We start from the raw sequence: 12,117 nt of genomic DNA, 5'->3' as shown, positions 1-12,117 counted from the left end.
ATTCAAACGTATTCAAAATGACCCATACAAGTATTAAACACCCCTAGCTTGTGAGCTCAAAGGTGCAGATATTGAGGTTCTTGTGTGTTAAGTATGCATCATACAATAATACAGCACTTTAGAGCAGGGATCGTGCAGTGCTCAATGAAGCAATTTATTTGTCTTCAGATGTTTCAATCTAATCCAAAACAGCCAAGCTGTAAAAAAGGTGTGCGGCCCTCAGAAAGGCTATGGTGAAAAAAGATGTGAAATCCAAGGTGGCGGCCAAGAAATGGCTGTGATGGTAGGTTAATGGTAAAAATTTTAATAATGACAATTCAGGTAAATTTTGTGAAGCAGCACAAAAATTCACCTGAATTGTCGTTATTAAAATTTTTACCATTAACCTACCATCACAGCCATTTCTTGGCCGCCACCTTGGATTTCACATCTTTTTTCACCATAGCCTTTCTGAGGGCCGCACACCTTTTTTACAGCTTGGCTGTTTTGGATTAGATTTCATTTCTTTTTGTATTTGTATACCCCAAAGCCGGCCTATGGCCAGCTTTGGGACTTTTTTAACCTATGTTTTTTTCTTTACTACAGGAAGAAGAAAAGATGAAGTAGATGTACTTTAAATATTTTATCAGTAAATGTACAAATTATATATATGTGACCGGATTTTTGAAAAGGGGTCTTCCACACACATCCAATTTACGAACTTTGGCAGTTCATGTCAGATAGGAAAATAGTATTGCCTTGAAATTTTGACAGTGATGAGTAACAACATAGGTTAATACATGAACAAAATGTCAGGTTAGTATCTTCTTTGAGCACAAAGGTATGGTCATTCAAGTTCATAGAATTGGATGTGTGTGGAAGACCCTTTTTCGTAAATCCGGTCACATATAATACATATGTGACCGGATTTGCGAAAAGAGGCCTTCCACACATCCAATTTGCCAACTTTGACAATTGATAACTTCAGATTGGAAAGAGCTATTGCCTTGAAATTTGGGCAGTGGTGATTTCTTTGCAGCTGAACTCTTTGTAGCTGAACTCTCTACAAGGTAATTTCTTCTAGCTGATCTCTCTACAGGGAGATTTGTTTGTAGCTGAACTATCTACAAGGTAACTTCTTCTAGCTGATCTCTCTACAGGGTGATTTGTTTGTAGCTGAACTATCTACAAGGTAATTTCTTCTAGCTGATCTCTCTACAGGGTGATTTGTTTGTAGCTGAATTCTGTACAGGTGATTTGTTTGCAGCTGAGCTCTTTACAGAATGGTTTCTTTGTAGCTGAACTCTCTACAAGGTAACTTTTCTAGCTGATGTCTCTACAAGGTGACTAGTTTGTAGCTGAACTCTCTACATGGTGGTTTCTTTTTGTAACTGAACTTTCTACAGGGTGACTTCTTCTAGCTGACCTTTCAATAGGGTGATTTGTTTGTAGCTTCACTCTCTACAAGGTAACTTCTTCTAGCTGATCTCTCTACAGGGAGATTTGTTTGTAGCTGAACTCTCTACAGGTGATTTGTTTGTAGCTGAATTCTATACAGGTGATTTGTTTGCAGCTGAGCTCTTTACAGAATGGTTTCTTTGTAGCTGAACTCTCTAAAAGGTAACTTCTTCTAACTGATCTTTCTACAGGGTGATTTGCTTGTAGCTGAACTATCTACAAGGTAATATCTTCTAGCTGATCTCTCTACAGGGTGATTTGGTTGAAGCTGAATTCTGTACAGGTGATTTGTTTGCAGCTGAGCTCTTTACAGAATGGTTTCTTTGTAGCTGAACTCTCTACAAGGTAATTTCTTCTAACTGATCTCTCGACAGGGAGATTTGTTTGTAGCTGAACTCTCTACAAGGTAACTTTTCTAGCTGATGTCTCTACAAGGTGGCTAATTTGTAGCTGAACTCTCTACATGGTGGTTTCTTTGTAACTGAACTTTCTACAAGGTGACGTCTTCTAGCTGATCTTTCAATAGGATGATTTGTTTATAGCTTCACTCTCCACAAGGTAACTTCTTCTAGCTGATCTCTCTACAGGGAGATTTGTTTGAAGCTGAACTTTCTAAATGATGGTTTCTTTGTAGCTGAACTCTCTACAAGGTAATTTCTTCTAGCTGATCTCTCTAAAGGGAGATTTGTTTGTAGCTGAACTCTCTACAGGTGATTTGTTTGAAGCTGAACTTTCTAAATAATGGTTTCTTTGTAGCTGAACTCTCTACAAGGTAATTTCTTCTAGCTGATCTCTCTACAGGGAGATTTGTTTGTAGCTGAACTATCTACAAGGTAACTTCTTCTAGCTGATCTCTCTACAGGATGATTTGTTCGTAGCTGAATTCTGTACAGGTGATTTGTTTGCAGCTGAGCTCTTTACAGAACAGTTCTTTGTAGCTGAACTCTCTAAAAGGTAACTTCTTATAACTGATCTTTCTACAGGGCAATTTTTTCTGGCAGAATTTTCTACAGGGTGATTCCTTTGCAGCTGAACTCTCTACATGGTAATTTCTTCTAGCTGATCTCTCTACAGGGAGATTTGTTTGTAGCTGAACTATCTACAAGGTAACTTCTTCTAGCTGATCTCTCTACAGGGTGATTTGTTTGTAGCTGAATTCTGTACAGGTGATTTGTTTGCAGCTGAGCTCTTTACAAAATGGTTTCTTTGTTGTAGCTGAACTCTCTACAAGGTAACTTCTTCTAACTGATCTTTCTACAGGGCAATTTGTTTGTGGCAGAATTTTATACAGGGTGATTTCTTTGCAGCTGAACTCTCTACATGGTGGTTTCTTTGTAGCTGAACTCTCTACAAGGTAACTTCTTCTAACTGATCTCTCTACAGGGTGATTTGTTTGTAGCTGAATGATCTACAAGGTAACTTCTTCTAGCTGATCTCTCTGCAGGGTGGTTTCTTTGTAGTTGAACTCTCTACAAGGTACCTTCTTCTAGCTGATCTCTCTACAGGGTGGTTTCTTTGTAGCTGAACTCTCTACAAGGTAAATTCTTCTAGCTGATCTCTCTACAGGGTGGTTTCTTTGTAGCTGAACTCTCCAAAAGGTAACTTCTTCTAGCTGATCTCTCTACAGGGTGGTTTCTTTGTAGCTGAACGATCTACAAGGTAACTTCTTCTAGCTGATCTCTCTACAGGGTGGTTTCTTTGTAGCTGAACTCTCTACAAGGTAACTTCTTCTAGCTGATGTCTCTACAAGGTGACTAGTTTGTAGCTGAACTCTCTACATGGTGGCTTCTTTGTAACTGAACTTTCTACAAGGTGACTTCTCTAGCTGATCTTTCTACAGGGTGATTTGTTTGTAGCTGAACTCTCTACAAGGTAACTTCTTCTAACTGATCTCTCTACAGGGAGATTTGTTTGTAGCTGAACTCTCTACAGGTGATTTGTTTGAAGCTGAACTCTCTAAATGATGGTTTCTTTGTAGCTGAACTCTCTACAAGTAAACTTCTTCTAGCTGATCTCTCTACAGGGTGATTTGCTTGTAGCTGAACTATCTACAAGATAACTTCTTCTAGCTGATCTCTCTACATGGTGATTTGTTTGTAGCTGAATTCTGTATAGGTGATTTGTTTGCAGCTGAGCTCTTTAAATAATGGTTTCTTTGTAGCTGAACTCTCTCAAGGTAATATCTTCTAGCTGATGTCTTTACAGGGTCACTAGTTTGTAGCTGAATTCTCTACATGGTGGTTTCTTTGTAACTGAACTCTCTACAAGGTAACTTTTTCTAGCTCATCTTTCTACAGGGTGATTTATTTGTAGCTGAATTCTATACAGGTGATTTGTTTGCAGCTGAGCTCTTTAAAGAATGGTTTCTTTGTAGCTGAACTCTCTACAAGGTAACTTCTTCTAGCTAATGTCTCTACAAAGTCACTAGTTTGTAGCTGAGCTCTCTACATGGTGGTTTCTTTGTAACTGAACTCTCTACAAGGTGACCTCTTCTAGCTGATCTTTCTACAGGGTGATTTGTTTGAAGCTGAACTCTCTACAAGGTAACTTCTTCTAGCTGATCTCTCTACAGGGAGATTTGTTTGTAGCTGAACTCTCTACATGATGGTTTCTTTGTAGCTGAACTCTCTACAAGGTAACTTCTTCTAGCTAATCTCTCTACAGGGAGATTTTTTTGTAGCTGAACTCTCTACATGATGGTTTCTTTGTAGCTGAACTCTCTGCAAGGTAACTTCTTCTATTGATCTCTCCACAGGGCGATTTGTTTGTAGCTGAACTCTCTACATGGTGGTTTCTTTGTAGCTGAACTCTACAAGGTGATTTTTTCTAGCTGAAACTATCCCTTTCCATAGTTGCATGAACTCCCTACAACGTAACTTCTTCTAGCTGATCTCTCTACAGGGTGACTTGTGTGTAGCTGATCTCTATACAGGTTTCTTGTTTCTAGCTGATCTCTTGAATTCTCTTCAGGGTGACTGCTCTATTAGGATGACTGCTCTATTAGAGTATCTCGATCTCGCACTTGCTGCACCAAGTTGAATTCGTGTTATAACTCCGTGGCTTTAAGTCTGATTCTTCTACACCATTGATGAGCCTTTCTAAGATGATTACTCCATCTGGTCAACGATTTTCAAAGCATTACCCAAAGCGGTTTATCTGGTAGGCGTGGCAAGCAGTCGTTTTTTTATTAGCTAATCTCGATTGCGTAATTGTTACACACTGTTGCTTTTTTCGTTGTATCTTCCTGTTTTTTAGCTCGATTTCTTTCAAACCACAAAAGGTTTGAGGTTCAATAGTTAACCTATTCACCCACCGATTTTTAGCTTCTTCCCATGCGCGGTTTACCCTGTAGGCGTGACAACATATTGGTGCCATTTTTCGTGAATAATCGCTTATAACTCTTTGCCTGTTTATCGTATTCTAGCCAAAGTTGGTACCGAGATGCGCCTTTATATCCCCCTTCTGTGTGCCAAATTTCAAGGCAATCCGATATGGCATTCGAGTTTTATAGCAGTTTTTGTAAGTGTGCGACAAGAAAAAGAAAAATAAGAAAAAGAAGGAAAAAAAAACGAAGAAACTGAGCCAATTTTTGAAGTCGCATATCTCGGGAACGAGAGAAGCAATTTCGCTCAAATTTGGAATGTGGAGTGCTGCAGTTGGGGGGCATGTCCACAGCAAAAATCGTCTTGTTTCATCAAGGAAGCACAGAGCTACGGAGGTGCGAAAATTGCGTTTTCTTTCTTCCTGTCAATATACTCACGGGTGTTACGCGCCGGCTTCTTGGGCCGCACGACACACTACCGTGTGTCTTGATGTCAACTTCTTCTCATTGAAAGGTAAGGTGACAAGACACTTCCATGCAACCTTGCGGAAATCATGGAAATATCTCCAATGCCCTGTAATCTTAAACATAATAGAGCATCCACTTCATCCACAAAAACTGAACAGATACACCAAGGAATGTGGCCTACAACAATGGATTTCTTATGCACTAGTCTCACATTTCCCAGCCCCTGTTTTCCTGTGGATTGTTTCGGTGCATAGTCCGCAGGAAAAGAAAGGGGCTGGGTCATGCAATATGATTATGCAACACAACTGCAAATGGATTGTGAAATATTGTGTCATTCTCGTTTACAAACTGGCACCTCACCTATTACCAGCATCCACATGCTCCTGTACACATGGTGGCCACGAATTGAAGATTCTATACTGACAACACTCATTCATATTAACATGTGCAAGAGTAGTTCATGTGAGATTTTTCAGTCGGGTGTTGTTGTGATAATGATTAGTTAAGTTGGGAAAATTTCTGTTCAGGCTAAAGGTTCACGAAATAGGAAATCTAATCAAAAACAGCCAAACTGTAAAAATAGGTGCGGCCCCCAAAAAGGCCATGGTGAAAAAAGATGTGAAATCCAAGGTGGCGGCCAAGAAATGGCTGTGATGGTAGGTTAATGGTTACATTTTAATAACGACAATTCAGGTGAATTTTGTGCCGCTTGGTCTTGGCACCTAATTCATCTGAATTGTTGTTATTAAAATGTAACCATTAACCTACTATCACAGCCATTTCTTTGCCACCACCTTGGATTTCACATCTTTTTTCACCATGGCCTTTTTGGGGGCCGCACCTTTTTTTACAGCTTGGCTGTTTTTGATTAGATATCACTTCTTTTTGTATTTGTATACTGCAAAGCCGGCCTATGGCTGGCTTTGGGGCTTTTTTAACCCATGTGTTTTTTTCTTTACTACAGGAAGAAGAAAAGAACTTAAAGAAGAATTTTAGTACTTCAATTATTTTTGATTTTATTAGTAATTATACAAATTATATACATATATTTATTACATGCCCATTATTCCCCACAGGATATTTTTTTGCAGCTGATCTCTCTACTGGGTGATTTGAAATGTAGCTGAACTATATACAGGATGGTTTCTTTGTAGCTGAACTCTCTACAAGGTAACCTCTTCTAGCTGGTCTCTCTACAGGGTATTTTGTTTCTAGCTGAACTCTCTACAGGTGATTTGTTTGCAGCTAAACTCTCTACATGGTGGTGTCTTTGTAGCCAAACTCTCTACATTATGGTTTCTTTGTAGCTGAACTCTCTATAAGGTGACTTCGTCTAGCTGAACTCTCTACAGGGTGATTTTTTTGTAGCTGAACTTTCTGCAGGGTGATTTGTTTGCAGCTGAACTCTCTACATGACGGTTTCTTTGTAGCTGAACTCTCTACAAGGTGACTTCGTCCAGCTGATCTCTCTACGGGGTGATTTGTTTCTAGCTGAACTCTCTACAGGTGATTTGTTTGCAGCTAAACTCTCTACATGGTGGTTTCTTTGTAGCTGAACTCCCTACATGATGGTTTCTTTGTAGCTGAACTCTCTACAAGGTAACTTCTTCTCTACAGGGTGATTTGTTGTAGTTGAATTCTCTACAAGGTGGTTTGTATGAGGCTGAACTCTCTACATGGCGGTTTCTTTGTAGCTGAACTCTCTACAGAGTGATTTGTTTGCAGCTGAACTCTCTACATGATGGTTTCTTTGTAACTGAACACTCTACAAGGTGACTTCTTCTAGCTGATCTTTCTACAGGGTGAATTGTTGTAGCTGAACTATCTACAAGGTAACTTCTTCTAGCTGATCTCTATACAGGGTGATTTGTTTGTAGTTGAATTCTGTACAGGTGGTTTCTTTGTAGCTGAACTCTCTACAAGGTGAATTCTTCTACCTGATCTCTCTACAGGGTAATTTGTTTGTAACTGAACTCTGCACAAGTGCGTTTTTGTGGGTGATCTCACTGCAGGTTGATTTGTTTGTAGCTGAACTCACTAAATGGTGATTTTGCTTGTAGCTGAACTTCTTGCATTGTATCTAGTTTCTAGCTGATCTCTCTACAGGGTGATTTGTTTGTAGCTGATCTCTCTACAAGTTGATTTGTGTGTAGCTGATCTCTCTGCAGGTTGATTAATTTGCAGCCGATCTCTCTACAAGGTAATTTGTTTGTAGCTGAACTGTCTATAAAGTGATTTATTTGTAGCTGATCTCTCTGCAGGTTGATTTGTTTTAGCTGAACTCTCTACAGGGTGATTTACTTGTAGCTGAACTCCTTACATTGTGTCTAGTTTCTAGCTGATCTCTCTATAGGGTGATTTGTTTGTAGCTGATCTCTCTACAAGTTGATTTGTGTGTAGCTGATCTTTCTACAGGTTGATTTGTTTGTAGTCGATCTCTCTACAGGGTAATTTGTTTGTAGCTGAACTCTGTACAAGGTGCTTTTTTGTAGGTGATCTCACTGCAGGTTGATTTGTTTGTAGCTGAATTCACTAAAGGGTGATTTGCTTGTAGCTGAACTCCTTACATTGTGTCTAGTTTCTAGCTGATCTCTCTACAGGGTGATTTGTTTGTAGCTGAACTCTCTATAAGGTGATTTGTTTGCAGCTGAACTCTCTACATGGTGGTTTCTTTGTTGCTGAACTCTCTACAGGGTGTTTTGCTTGTAGCTGAACTCTCTACAGGGTGATTTGTTTCTAGCTTATCTCTCTACAGGTTGATTTGTGTGTAACTGATCTCTCTACAAGCTGATTTGTTTGTAGCTGAATTCTCTACAAGGTGTTTTGTTTGTAGCTGACCTCTCTTCAGGGTGATTTGTTTCTAGCTGATCTCTCTACAGGTGATTTTTTTGTAGCTGATTGCTCTGCAGGTTGATTTGCTTGTAGATGAACTCTCTACAGGGTAACTTGCTTGTAGCTGAACTCCTTACTTTGTGTCTAGTTTGTAGCTGATCTCTCTACAGGGTGATTTGTTTGTAGCTAAACTCCTTACATTGTGTGTAGTTTCTAGCTGATCTCTCTACAGGGTGATTTGTTTGTAGCTGATCTCTATACAAGTTGATTTGTGTGTAGCTGATCTCTCTGCAGGGTGATTTGTTTGTAGCCGATCTCTCTACAAGGTAATTTGTTTGTAGCTGAACTATCTATAAGTTGATTTGTATGTAGCTAATCTCTCTGCAGATTGACTTGTTTTAGCTGAACTCTGATTTGTTATTAGCTTATCTCTGTACAGGTTGATTTGTGTGTAACTGATCTCTCTATAAGCAGATTTGTTTGTAGCTGAACTCTCTGCAAAGTGTTTTGTTTGTAGTTGATTTCTCTACAAGGTGATTTTTTGCAGCTGACCTCTCTTAGGGGTGATTTGTTTCTAGCTGATATCTCTACAGGGTGATTTTTTGTAGCTGACCTCTCTCCAGGGTGATTTGTTTCTAGCTGATCGCTCTACAGGTTGGTTTGTTTGTAGCTGAACTCTCTACAGGGTGATTTGCTTGTAGCTGAACTCCTTACATTGTGTCTAGTTTCTAGCTGATCTCTCCACAGGGTGATTTGTTTGTAGCTGATCTCTCTACAAGTTGAATTGTGTGTAGCTGATCTCTCTGCAGGTTGATTTGTTTGTAGCCGATCTCTCTACAAGGTAATTTGTTTGTAGCTGAACTGTCTATAAGGTGATTTGTTTGTAGCTGATCTCTCTGCAGGTTGATTTGTTTTAGCTGAACTCTCTACAGGGTGATTTGCTTGTAGCTGAACTCCTTACATTGTGTGTAGTTTCTAGCTGATCTCTCTACAGGGTGATTTGTTTGTAGCTGATCTCTCTACAAGTTGATTTGTGTGTAGCTGATCTCTCTGCAGGTTGATTTGTTTGTAGCCGATCTCTCTACAGGGTAATTTGTTTGTAGCTGAACTCTGTACAAGGTGCTTTTTTGTAGGTGATCTCTCTGCAGGTTGATTTGTTTGTAGCTGAACTCACTAAAGGGTGATTTGCTTGTAGCTGAACTCCTTACATTGTGTCTAGTTTCTAGCTGATCTCTCTACAGGGCGATTTGTTTGTAGCTGAACTCTCTATAAGGTGATTTGTTTGCAGCTGAACTCTCTACATGGTGGTTTCTTTGTTGCTGAACTCTCTACAGGGTGTTTTGCTTGTAGCTGAACTCTCTACAGGGTGATTTGTTTCTAGCTTATCTCTCTACAGGCTGATTTGTGTGTAACTGATCTCTCTACAAGCTGAATTGTTTGTAGCTGAATTCTCTGCAAGGTGTTTTGTTTGTAGCTGACCTCTCTTCAGGGTGATTTGTTTCTAGCTGATCTCTCTACAGGTGATTTTTTTGTAGCTGACCTCTCTTCAGGGTGATTTGTTTCTAGCTGATCTCTCTACAGGTGATTTTTTTGTAGCTGACCTCTCTTCAGGGTGATTTGTTTCTAGCTGATCTCTCTACAGGGTGATTTTTTGTAGCTGATCTCTCTTCAGGGTGATTTGTTTCTAGCTGATTGCTCTGCAGGTTGATTTGCTTGTAGATGAACTCTCTACAGGGTAACTTGCTTGTAGCTGAACTCCTTACTTTGTGTCTAGTTTGTAGCTGATCTCTCTACAGGGTGATTTGTTTGTAGCTAAACTCCTTACATTGTGTGTAGTTTCTAGCTGATCTCTCTACAGGGTGATTTGTTTGTAGCTGATCTCTATACAAGTTGATTTGTGTGTAGCTGATCTCTCTGCAGGGTGATTTGTTTGTAGCCAATCTCTCTACAAGGTAATTTGTTTGTAGCAGAACTATCTATAAGGTGATTTATATGTAGCTAATCTCTCTGCAGATTGATTTGTTTTAGCTGAACTCTGATTTGTTTTTAGCTTATCTCTGTACAGGTTGATTTGTGTGTAACTGATCTCTCTACAAGCAGATTTGTTTGTAGCTGAACTCTCTGCAAAGTGTTTTGTTTGTAGTTGATTTCTCTACATGGTGATTTTTTGCAGCGGACCTCTCTTAGGGGTGATTTGTTTCTAGCTGATATCTCTACAGGTTGGTTTGTTTGTAGCTGAACTCTCTACAGGGTGATTTGCTTGTAGCTGAACTCCTTACATTGTGTCTAGTTTCTAGCTGATCTCTCCACAGGGTGATTTGTTTGTAGCTGATCTCTCTACAAGTTGAATTGTGTGTAGCTGATCTCTCTGCAGGTTGATTTGTTTGTAGCCGATCTCTCTACAAGGTAATTTGTTTGTAGCTGAACTGTCTATAAGGTGATTTGTTTGTAGCTGATCTCTCTGCAGGTTGATTTGTTTTAGCTGAACTCTCTACAGGGTGATTTGCTTGTAGCTGAACTCCTTACATTGTGTGTAGTTTCTAGCTGATCTCTCTACAGGGTGATTTGTTTGTAGCTGATCTCTCTACAAGTTGATTTGTGTGTAGCTGATCTCTCTGCAGGGTAATTTGTTTGTAGCTGAACTCTGTACAAGGTGCTTTTTTGTAGGTGATCTCTCTGCAGGTTGATTTGTTTGTAGCTGAACTCACTAAAGGGTGATTTGCTTGTAGCTGAACTCCTTACATTGTGTCTAGTTTCTAGCTGATCTCTCTACAGGGTGATTTGTTTGTAGCTGAACTCTCTATAAGGTGATTTGTTTCTAGCTTATCTCTCTACAGGTAGATTTGTGTTGATTTGTTTATTGCTGATCGCTCTAAAGGTTGATTTGTTGCAGCTGAACACCCTGCAAAGTGTTTTGTTTGTAGCTGATCACTCTAAAGGGTAATTTTTTTGTAGCTGAACTCTCTCCACAGTGACTTGTGTGTAGCTGAATTCTGTGTAACTGAATTCTCTAGAGAGTGACTTAATTGTAGCTGAATTCTCTACACAGTGCATGACTTGTTTATAGCTGAACTTTCTTCAGTGTGACTTGTAATGTTCTGAATCTCTATAGTGATATATTTGCTTAACTCTCCACATGGTGACTGTCTTCTTGCTGAACCGTCTATAAGATTAACTGTTTGCAGCTAAACTCCCTACAGAATAACTTGTGATGTAATAAAATTCTATAATGGAATAAATAAATTATCCGAATGCTCTATTAGGGTGACTGTTCTATTAGAGTATCTCGATCTCGCATTTGCTACACGGAGTTGGCTTTCGAATCATAACTCAGTGGTTTGTAATCCGATTCTTCTGTACTACTGCAAGGACTTTCTATGAAGATTATTCCAGCTATACACCGATTTTCAGCTCATTGCTCTAAGCGGTTTGCCTAATAGGCGTGAAAACTAATACTTTTTTATTCATAAAAATCGATCGCGTGATTGTGACACAGGTTGGGTTTTGTGTCATATCTCCGTGGTCTTTATCTCGATTCCTTTCAAACTACCAAAAGGCACTCCTACGATGGTTACTCCATCTACATAGCAATTTTCAACTCATTCCATGAAGCGGTTTACCCTGTAGGCGTGACAACAAATCGATCTTGTTTTACGCGAATAATCGGTCATAACTCCTGAACCTTTCATCGGATTTGTACCAAATTTGATGCTAGGATTCGCCTTTGGACTCCCTTTCTGTGTTCCAAATTTCAAGGCGATCGGAGTACGCGTTTGCTTGTTATAGCAATTTTTGCAAGTGTGCGAAAAGACGAAGAAGAAGAAAAAAAAAACGAAGAAAAAAAAACGAAACTTTGGCAGCTCGTATCTCGGAAATGGCTTGAGCGATTTCCTTCAAATTTGGAATGTAGACTCCCCTAGCTGGCGGACAACTGTGTAGCAAATTTGGTTCCAATCCGATAAGTGATCACCGAGATACAAAGGTGTGAAAATGACGTTTTCGTTCTTCCTGTCAATATACTCACGGGTGTGGCGCGCCGGCTTCTTGGGCCGCACGAC

At 39.6% G+C, this 12,117-nt stretch overlaps 1 protein-coding gene across 1 annotated transcript in view; it reads right to left on the bottom strand.

Annotated features, from left to right (window-relative positions):
• The window catches only part of LOC136247996 (basement membrane-specific heparan sulfate proteoglycan core protein-like), a 121,563-nt gene that overhangs the window by 91,817 nt on the left and 17,629 nt on the right, over positions 1–12,117 (bottom strand). The gene's annotated exons all lie outside the window — the stretch shown is intronic.

Source organism: Dysidea avara, chromosome 2, assembly GCF_963678975.1.
Source record: "Dysidea avara chromosome 2, odDysAvar1.4, whole genome shotgun sequence".
Lineage (NCBI taxonomy): Eukaryota > Metazoa > Porifera > Demospongiae > Dictyoceratida > Dysideidae > Dysidea > Dysidea avara.
The sequence above is the reverse complement of the archived record's forward strand: the minus strand, read 5'-3'. Positions and strand labels throughout refer to the sequence as shown.